This window comes from Colobus angolensis, unplaced genomic scaffold (genome assembly GCF_000951035.1).
Source record: "Colobus angolensis palliatus isolate OR3802 unplaced genomic scaffold, Cang.pa_1.0 Scaffold148, whole genome shotgun sequence".
Taxonomy (NCBI): Eukaryota; Metazoa; Chordata; class Mammalia; order Primates; family Cercopithecidae; genus Colobus; species Colobus angolensis.
Genome location: NW_012114577.1, coordinates 4,642,955 through 4,654,209, shown reverse-complemented (window position 1 = coordinate 4,654,209; position 11,255 = coordinate 4,642,955). Strand labels below are relative to the sequence as shown.

At 40.8% G+C, this 11,255-nt stretch overlaps 1 protein-coding gene across 1 annotated transcript in view; it reads right to left on the bottom strand.

The window, feature by feature from the left end:
- The window catches only part of LGALS8 (lectin, galactoside-binding, soluble, 8), a 45,107-nt gene extending 43,035 nt beyond the window's left edge, over window positions 1-2,072 (bottom strand). Inside the window, exons 1-2 of the mRNA XM_011935743.1 lie at window positions 2,002-2,072; window positions 1,788-1,864 (exon numbers count right to left, since the gene is read on the bottom strand). The gene's annotated coding sequence lies outside the window, so the exon portion shown is untranslated. The remainder of the gene's footprint in view (window positions 1-1,787; window positions 1,865-2,001) is intronic.
- Window positions 2,073-11,255: the final 9,183 nt, after the last annotated feature.

The following is an 11,255-nucleotide window of genomic DNA, read 5'->3' as shown; positions in this document are numbered from 1 at the left end:
TGATCCATACACAACCCAAATAAATAACTTTTATCATTTTGTAAATCATTATTAAGCAAAATTTTATTGGAAATCATCATTTTAATGAGAGAGGGTGTTTCAGAGCCTTTGTTAAAGCAGGCTCTGCAGGCATCAGCTTGAGTTTCCTTTACTTGGGAAGATGAGTTTTTTTATATGCCTCAGGGCACTGCATAATATTAAAATAAAGGACAGGCCGGATGCCGTGGCTCACACCTGTAATCTCAGCAATTTGGGAAGCTGAGGTGGAAAATTGCTTGCGCCCAGGAGTTCAAGACCAGCCTGGGCAATATAGTGAGACCCCCATCTCTACAAAAAATAAAATAACTAACTGGGTGTGGTGACACGCTCCTGTAGTCCCAGCCATTTGGGAAGCTGAGGTGAAAGAATCACTTGAGCCGGGAAGCTGCAGTGAGCTGTCATCAGCCACTAAACTTCTGCCTGGGCAACAGAGTGAGACGGTGTCTCAAAATATACATATATATTTCTCTTGTTAATCTGTATATAATATATATATGCACACACACATGCACACACATATATACACACACATATCTTATATATACACATCATATATGTTTGCATATATAGACACACATATATACATATATAGGCACACATATATGATGTATATATGTACACACATATGTGTGTATAAATATACATGTACACATATATACATACACACATGTACATACACATATGTATACATATCATATATGTATATATCATATATGCATACATATATAACATGTGTGTATACACACATATATGATGTGTGTGTGCATATATATAGGATATGTATCTATAGAATATATATAGGGTATATATATACTTTATATAAAGTATATATACTTTTTTTTTTTTTTTTTTTTTTTGAGACATAGTCTCACTCTATCACCTAGGCTGGAGTGTTGTAGTACAATAATGGCTCACTGCAGCCGTGACCTCCTGGGCTCAAGTGATCCTCCCACCTCAGCCTCCCAAGTAGCTGGGACTACAAGTGCACACCACCATGCCTGACTAATTATTATTATTATTATTATTTTTGGTAGTGATGGGGTCCCACTATGTTGCCCAGGCTGGTCTTGAACTCCTGGGCTCAAGCGATCCTCCTGCCTCAGCCTCCTAAAGTGCTAGGATTACAGGCATGAGCCACCATACCCAGGCAAAATTAAGTCTTATAAGCACAATGTTAAATTATATATATTTATATATAGCCCACATTTTTGTAAAAAAAAATCATGATTTTAGACATGAATTGTAAGCTCTTGCTACTTAGCAGGGTTAACCGATTAAACAGAAATAGATGCCATATTCTATCCATGTGAACCATATTGTTTCAAGCTAAGGAATACTCCGGCAGTGATTTTGCTTATTATTTTGTTGCTGTGTTATTTTTGTTAACATAATTTTAAAATTTTTGGAGCCCCTCTCCAACTATCCATTAGGTAGCACTGCTAGTGCTGGGAAAATATGACCCAACTCAATAATTTTGGAATACAAGCTAGATATGATAAAACCGTATCAAGAACTTTAAAGAACTGACTTGGTAAGCCGTGAATTTAGAAACCAGAACTGTTGTCACAGAACCTGTGACGATCATGATAAAAAAAATTGAAAGCAAAAATTTGCCACATGGATTATACATTTGGGAGCCCTGAGAACACATACCCTGCTATTCCTATGAGAAAATTAATCAAAATATGTAGGTTTTAAATTATGCAACATCTTCAGGAATGCATTCTTTACAAAACCACAACACTCACATCCTTATACATACATCTGCTTCCCCAGGAAATGTCATGGACAGTGTCATCTACCTCTTCTGATTATCTTCCCCAATCTAAAGGCATTAATTTCTCCTTTGAATCCTCTTGCGTTGACCTAATCTCCCCCACACCCCAATACTAGCCCCATCCATGAGCACCAAACTCTTTTTTCACCCTCCAGACCCCCTGTGATCAGATTCCCCAGGCTCACCTCTGAAGTTCTGTAGGATCATGTCCCAAATCCAGTCTTTTCAGGTGGGAGAAACAAGCTTCTAGAACTATGGTTTTGTCATAAAATAAAAGAATCTTAGTGATGACAGGGATCTTAGGAGGAGTATACATTAATTCATCTCGATAGCTCAAAGGATGAGATAGCCTGTTTTGTGAAATACATTTTTTGAATGGCTTATAGACTACGATGTTAGTACTAAAAAACGCTCGATTATTTGATATGTGGAAAATGTATCTGAAATTATGTAAAATGTAAAGACGATACTAAAAACATATAAATAGTATATATGGGCCGGGCGCGGTGGCTCACGCCTGTAATCCCAGCACTTTGGGAGGCCGGGGCAGATGGATCACGAGGTCAGGAGTTCGAGACCAGCCTAGCCAACATAGTGAAACCCTGTCTCTACTAAAAATACAAAAATTAGCCAGGCGTGGTGGCAGGCTCCTGTAGTCCCAGCTACTCTGGAGGCTGAGACAGAAGAATCGCTTGAAACTGGGAAGCGGAGCTTGCAGTGAGCCGAGACTGTGGCACTGCACTCCAGCCTAGGTTACAGAGCAAGACTCTGTTCAAAAAAAAAAAGGTTTAAAAAGTAAATGTGTATATGCTGTATATATCCAGTGACAGTCAGACAGTAATTACATACACATACTTAGCCAAGTGCAAAAGAATGATGTTTAACGTAGTGTTCATTATTATCTTTTCTCTTGCAAAATTACTGAGATTCATTAAAAGGCTTCCCTCAGCAAGCCAGGTTCAATATTTAACCAACGCTTCTTGCACATAACTAATCTCTTCCAGCTTGTGTTTACACAGTTCATTATAAAGCAACAAGTGAAACCTCAGGAATTTCTATGGCAGGTTAGAGCAAGAAAAAAATTGAGGTGATTTTTTTAATTAAAAAAAAAAAAAAACTATTGAATCCAACCAAGTACTTTTCCAAAAATACTTTATCTGGGGGTATTTTAAAACATACACAAGCGGACCTCCTCTTTCGGCCTTGGAGTCCCCCTCCCTGTGTCTCTGTACACGGGAGCTTCTTCCTTCAGCCTTCTCTTTTCTTTCTTGCCTGTCAAACTCTCTGCTCCTTAAAACCAAAACCAAAAACAAACAAATACACAAAAGTAGAGACATGGTGTGATGAATACCTGTGCTTTCATCGCCCAGCTCCAGCAGTTATCAGCGTGGCCAATCTTGTTTCATCTACACCTCACCCACTTCCTCCCCACCACTGGTTCATTTTGAAGCAAATCTCAGACTTCATTTAACCTGTGAAAGCTTCAAAACTAACTGTTAGATTTAAAGGTTTAATAAGATCCAGCTGGGTTTAATTTTGGCCAGAAGCCTTTACAGGTGATATGTAGTTCCAACTGTAACTCATCAGGAGACAGAAAATAACTGGTTGTTTTTCTTTTTATGACATCAAAACCAGTCCGTGGTTTCAGATTTTGTTAGCCTGATCCATCTATTACGAAGTTCCCACTAGTTTTTGATCAGATGATTTTAGCATCTAGCTATTGATGGTCATTGCCTAGATCCATTATTTCATTAGGAATTGAAAATGGTGATATTTTAATTCTATCATTTCTCTTGCATTTATTAGTAAGAATTCTTTTTCTCTTTCTCTTTTTCTTTCTTTTTTCTTTCCTTCCTTCCTTTCTTCCTTTCTTTCCTTTCTCTCTCTTCCTCCCTCCCTTCCCTCCTTCCTCCCTCCCTTCCTTCCTCCTTCCTTCCTTCCCTCCCTCCCTTTTTTTTTTGACAGGGTCTCACTCTGTCACCCAGGCTGGAGTACAGTGGTGTGATCTTGGCTCACTGCAACCTCTGCCTCCCAGGCTTAAGCGATCCTCCCACCTCGGCCTCCCAAGTAGCTGGGACTACAGGTGCATGCCACCATGCCCGGCTAATTTTTGTATTTTTGTTAGAGATGGGGTTTTGCCATGTTGCCCACGCTGGTCCTGAACTTCAGAGCTCAAGCCATCTGTCTTCCTCAGCCTCCCAGAGTGCTGGGATTACAGGCCTGAGCCACTGCACCTGACCTAAGAATTATTTTATTAGGAAATAGTGCTTGATAAATAATGCTTCTTTTCATGTATTTGCCACAGTGTATCTTTAGACAGATTCCTAGAAGCTGCATTTTTTGTGTCAAAGATTAAATGCCATGTAATTTTGCTAGATATGAATCCAAGAACTTCTTGAGAATTCATTTAAATTCTGTTTCTGCTCTACGATAGGGGAAGGTCCAGGCTGTTCTGATGGGAAAGCGGTATCCGGTGTGAGGCCCAAGAGACTGTAGCGGGAAACCTCTCACCTGAAATGACAGGAGAATCCAAATTAAGAGAGTGTGTGGGATCTGGACCCACATGAAAAGCCAAAGGCCAGGAGCCAGGAAGGAAATCTACGGAATTTCAAGTAGGGCCAAGAGCAGATACGGAAGCTTCCATCCAGGAACAGAAATGTGGGAAAAATGAATTCAAAAACAGGCTTGAACAAATTGGGGAGGGTCCCAGGTCATTACCCCAAATAGCAGCTGCTCTTTTACATTATTTTTCTTGGCTGGCTGGAGCATAAGACAAAGGCCCAGGGCTGTGGCATATGTTTTGATCACACTGAGGGCAGCTAACTGAAGGAGGATGTGGTAGATGAAACCCAGTCTGTACTTTAGCCAAACTTGTCCGGTCCTGCACTGCCCCTCCATCCCCAAAAGGATAGGAGTGAAGGGATGAAGGCTATCTTTTTCTAATTTGCACAAAGGTGCGTTTGGCCTAACAAAATGGACAAGAATTATCCCAAATCTCCTTCCTCTTTTGCAGTTATATTCATATTTTTCTTTATAATTTAGCTATACCATGGCACTTTTAAACTCGATCTATAGTACGAAGGTGAGGCTAAATGTTATGGTCCTTTGCATTTTGATCCACAAGCAAACAGTTCTTGTTTATTTTAGAAAAATGGTTTCCAAGTCAAAATGTAATTGCCAACTGCTGAAACCGTAGGGTTAGGTGAGGTGAGGCATGTTGATACTTTCGTTTATTTGGAGATGGGGGAAGGAGGAAAAACAGCAAACCATGCAGTACCTGGAAATGATATGGATCTTGATGTTTAAGACCGGGAACTGAAGCCTGGCTCTACCATGCATACTTCAGACATTTCTGCTCACATAACCGCTAATCGAATTTTGAAAAACTATATAATTTTTCACACTTTTTACAAGGATGTTTAGTTTTGATTAGCTGAAAATGATATACATTCTAGAATCTTGTAAATATGACATTTTAAATAAAAATTGTTACACCACTCTTTTAAATGTATTAAATGGGGCTGGATGCAGTGACTCACACCTGTAATCCCAGCACTGTGGGAGGCTGAGGCAGGAACACTGCTTGAGGCCAGGAGTTTGAAACCAGCCTGGACGACATAGTGAGATCCCATCTCTACAGAACATTTTTTTTTTATTTTTATTTTTATTTTTTTTTGAGACGGAGTCTTGCTCTGTTGCCCAGGCTGGAGTGCAGTGGCCGGATCTCAGCTCACTGCAAGCTCCGCCTCCCGGGTTTACACCGTTCTCCTGCCTCAGCCTCCCGAGCAGCTGGGACTACAGGCGCCCGCCACCTTGCCCGGCTAGTTTTTTGTATTTTTTAGTAGAGACGGGGTTTCACCGTGTTTGCCAGGATGGTCTCGATCCCCTGACCTCGTGATCCGCCTGTCTGGGCCTCCCAAAGTGCTGGGATTACAGGCTTGAGCCACCGCGCCCGGCCAGAACATTTTAAAATTAATGTATTAAATGAAATATTAGCACCAAAGTGATTTGATATTCACCATCATCCAATGGAAAAAAAAAAAAAAACTTTGCCAAGCTTTTCTTTAAAAGGAAACCCTAAGGACAATCAGCAGAAGGATTTTACATCCTCATTTTACATTGCTCCTTTCTCTCTTGAAAATGTATTTCCATCCCATTTCCCCCAAAGAATTTTATCTAGTATAATATATTTTTAGTGCTTAAAAGCCTTTCGTTGATCATTCTTATGTCTCTGCAACAAAAATATTCATATAAATTAATATTTCTGTGGTCTTCAATTCCTGTGGTCTTAAGGCTCTAAATATTCCAAGATTCCTTCCATTTAGTTAGTTTTACAAGTCTTTTTATTGTTACCATGATCCATACACAACCCAAATAAATAACTTTTATCATTTTGTAAATCATTATTAAGCAAAATTTTATTGGAAATCATCATTTTAATGAGAGAGGGTGTTTCAGAGCCTTTGTTAAAGCAGGCTCTGCAGGCATCAGCTTGAGTTTCCTTTACTTGGGAAGATGAGTTTTTTTATATGCCTCAGGGCACTGCATAATATTAAAATAAAGGACAGGCCGGATGCCGTGGCTCACACCTGTAATCTCAGCAATTTGGGAAGCTGAGGTGGAAAATTGCTTGCGCCCAGGAGTTCAAGACCAGCCTGGGCAATATAGTGAGACCCCCATCTCTACAAAAAATAAAATAACTAACTGGGTGTGGTGACACGCTCCTGTAGTCCCAGCCATTTGGGAAGCTGAGGTGAAAGAATCACTTGAGCCGGGAAGCTGCAGTGAGCTGTCATCAGCCACTAAACTTCTGCCTGGGCAACAGAGTGAGACGGTGTCTCAAAATATACATATATATTTCTCTTGTTAATCTGTATATAATATATATATGCACACACACATGCACACACATATATACACACACATATCTTATATATACACATCATATATGTTTGCATATATAGACACACATATATACATATATAGGCACACATATATGATGTATATATGTACACACATATGTGTGTATAAATATACATGTACACATATATACATACACACATGTACATACACATATGTATACATATCATATATGTATATATCATATATGCATACATATATAACATGTGTGTATACACACATATATGATGTGTGTGTGCATATATATAGGATATGTATCTATAGAATATATATAGGGTATATATATAGGATATATATGGGGATTTTATATATATATATGATGGCTGAAAGGTTTTGGTAAAGTGGGAGAAGGGCAATTATGAAATGAGAAATAGAAAAAGAGCCAGCTTAATGCCTTAATTGCAGGGACTTTCTATCTCAGACAGACCAATGTTCAGAAAAGAGTACAAATGGAGGTTGATGGTCCCCACCTGAAGACCCCAGAGCGGGGTCCTCACCTACCCCCAGGGTTGTGCATACCCCAATTGGAAGAGCGCTGGCCCGTGTAGTATTAGGTTAGATCCTTTATCTAGAAATGGAGAGTAATAAAACCCACCTTGCAGAGTTGTGAGGACTAAACAAGAGAATCCCTGTCCACTGCTTGCTTGTATTATGCTGTGTAAACACAGGGTAAATGGACATTACTGTCTGCGTGGGGCATTTATTGTTATTGCTGTTCTTATTGGTGGTAAACATGTTATGAATAATTAAGATAAGGGATGAAGAATATTTGCAAGTTCTCAGTGTACCTTATCCTAACAGTGGAGTTGTAATTGTCTGTTTTCTTGTCTGTCTCTATTCCTGGACTTGTTGGCTCCTTGAGTTGGGAGTGTCAGAGTCGTCACTGTAGTCTGAGAAGTTAACAGAGGGCCTGACCACAGGAAGTGCTCAGTAAATGTTTGTTGACTGAATTAATGTGATTTCTCCTATTAGTGTCTATTTAACATTAAAACGAGAACATCTAAAAGAGGCAGAAGCCACCAGGCCAAACCTATCCCTCCAGAAAAATATTCCCCTTTTGATTGATCTGGTTCTTTTCAGAGACCCATACTAAGAGAAAGAAGCGATTCTTGCCACTTATTTCTCTTTGTCAAAGGAAAATGGGTTTCATAATTGTTTTTGTTTGCACTGCTGCGAACATGGGCCATTGCAAAGCTCAGGTTGAGTGTTTACATGGATGTAAGGTATACTTTAGCCTTGGGAGCACTATAAAGACATGTTATTGTCTTGATAAAAAGAAAGAAAGGGCTGGGTGCTGTGGCTCACGCCTGTAATCCCAGCACTTTGGGTGGGTCATGAGGTCAAGAGATCAAGACCATCCTGGCCAACATGGTGAAACCCTGTCTCTACTAAAAATACAAAAATTAGCTGGGCATGGTAGCACAAGCCTGTTGTCTCAGCTATTCGGGAGGCTGAGGCAGGAGAATTGCCTGAACCCGGGAGGCGGAGGTTGCAGTGAGCCAAGATCGTGCCACTGCACTCCAGCTTGGTGATAGAGCAAGACTCCATCAAAAAAAAAAAGAAGGAAGGAAAGAAGGAAAGAAGGGAGGAAGGGAGGGAGGGAGACAGAAAAGAAAGAAAAGAAAAGAGAAGAGAAAAAAAAAAGAAAAGAAAAGAGAAGAGAAAAAAAAGAAAAGAAAGGCTGGGCATAGTGGCTTATGCCTGTAGTCCCAGATGCTCAGAAGGCTGAGGCAGGAGGATTACTTGAGCCGGGGAAGTAGAGGTTGCAGTGAACTATGATGACATCACTGCACTTCAGCCAGGACACAGAGCAAGACCCTATCTCAAAAAAAAAAAAAAAAAAGAAATTAGCAAGCAAAGGAAGAATTCTTTTTTAAAAGTTTGAGAGTTAATACTCTAATGCATAACCATGCTTATCTTAAATTTAGTTAGTCAAATTTTATTGAATCGAAACTGAAGCTGTTATATTTCTGCATCTGTAAAATCTGGCTCCTAAAGAACTCCAGATTTCCTTCCAGTTCTAAAATTAAGTTTATGCGTCAATTTACGTTTATGCATAGCACATGCAAGCCATGGTGGCCAGTTTTTACTAGATTGCCAGATTTTCTTTATTTCTTTTTATTTTTGAGACGAAGTTTTAAAAAAAAAAAGAGAGAGAGAGAGAGATGAAGTCTTGCTGTCACCCAGGCTGGAGTGCAATGGCTCAATCTCGGCTCACTGCAACTTCTATCTCCCAGATTCAAGCAATTCTCCTGCCTCAGCCTCCCGAGTAGCTGGGATTACAGACACCCACCACCACGCCCAGCTAATTTTTGTATTTTTAGTTGTGATGGGGTTTCACCACGTGGATCAGTCTGGTCTCAAATTCCTGACCTCAAATGATCCGCCTGCCTCTGCCTTCCAAAGTGCTGGGATTACAGGCATGAGCCACTATGCCCGGCCAATTGCCAGATTTTCACCAGCTCTTTTTTTTTAAATACAAATATTGTTTTCTCAATGATGTAGCTAATGGTGGCACATAAAAAGGCAGAAAAATATTTTCAGTTGATTGAAATGTTTACTTCATCACAAATTTTTCTTACGTTCAGCCTAATTTTTTTAGGTCATTATTTTCCTGTGGGTGCCTAATTTTTCCCTAGTTACAAATAAAAATCTATACAAGAGAAAAAGTTTCACTTTAGCCTCCATTTCACTGGAGCTTTAACCAATTTGACGAATCTTGAAGAACAGATGTGTGATAGTGAAAGGCTGATAAGACATTGTCTTCTGAGTTGAGCAAGTGCTTCCTGGTAGCAGAGATGAACTTTTAAATCTGCATGATTAAGCAAGAAATCATCTTGGTTTGATAGCCACAAACACTCAGGAGCCCTGTGCCCCACATGTGATGGAGTGCCACATGCGATAAGGCACAAGATTTTAATCTACGGAACAAATTCATCAGATACCATTAATATATGGTCAGGCGCAGTGGCTCACGCCTGTAATCCCAGCACTTTGGGAGGCCAGAGCAAGCGGATCACTTGAGGTCAGGAGTTCAAGACCATCCTGGCCAACATGGTAAAACCCCATCTCCACTAAAAAAAAAAAAAAACTTAGCCAGGTATGGTGGCATGCGCTGGCAGTCCCAGCTACTCAGGAGGCTGAGGCAGAAAAATCGCTTGAACCCAGGAGGTGGAAGTTGCTGTGAGCTGAGATAGCACCACTGCACTCCAGCCTGGGTGACAGAGCAAGACTCCACCTCAAAAGAAAAAAAAAATTAATATATAGTCATGGGAAGATGTTGATGGGAGATCAGTCTGTGATTTAGCTGTTGGAAAAAGTTTTGTGGAACTCTTGAGGGTGCTTTTAGGAAAATGAGCCATGAAAAAAACCGCCCCAGTTAGCACAGGGGCTTGGCATTGGAGACCACCATCTCTCTTGCCTCCTATTCTTCCGTATCCATCACTGAATGTTCAGCCAACGCTTATTAATATGCCCATTCTGTAGGCACTGGGGACAGGGGTGTACTAAGGGATCTAACCGCCACTCAGAATCAGAAACATGTAAGTTGGGAATATTGTTGAAACTCTGCCTGCCATGGATTTCAACCAAAGAGCTGCCCCCTCAGTGGAGATTCCCAACTACGCAAAGGACCTTCAGGGAGAACAGGCTGAAGGAGCAAAGGACGTGCCATCCCCAGATGTGCCAGGTGGGGGATATTGGTTATTTTGAGTTGAAAACACTGAAGACATTGTAGTTTCAGAAAGGGCAGGCTGCCCTGTCTCTTCCTGCGTGCCGTGAGTGATCAAGGTTGCTCTGGGAGGCGTGCCCTCTCCACACCAGAGCGAGGAGATACTCCTTATCGTAGAGGCTACACTGGACCAGGGTGAACGTGTTTAACAAACCAGCCCTTATCTTTCACCTGCTTTACACACCATCCCTTGTACATGTCCTAGTGATTCTCCTAGAAAATTTCCTGCCCAGCTAGACTTTCTTTGTGCTATCATTTCTTCTCCAATTTATTGCTCTTTTTCTAAAAAAGTATAAAAACATCTTGCTTTGGCCACCTCTTCAGACTTTGCTCTTGTGCAGATTCCCATGTACATATAAAAGCAATAAAAGCTGTATACTTTTCTCTTGTTGATCTGCCGGTGTCCATTTGATTTCTAGATGCAGCTGAAGAACCCCCTAAGCGGTGATCTCCCACTCCACTACAAGGCGCTAGCCATAGATGATCAGATGATCAGGAAGCTGGGCTGTTTCTGGGAACAGAACCATCAGCTTGTGTAGGATCTGGAGTGAGGTTCTAAGCCCCTATTTGACTTTTCAGCACTTCAGGTGGTTACTGTATTGGTTTAACCCTAGCAGTGATCAGGCGATTCTTGAGATCATGTATACGAAAACACCTCCCGGGTTCAAGCAATTCTCCTGCCTCAGCCTCCCAAGTAGCTGGGATTACAGGTGCATGCCACACGCCCAATTAATTTTTGTATTTTTAGTAGAGACAGGTTTCACCATGTTGGCCAGGATGGTCTCGATC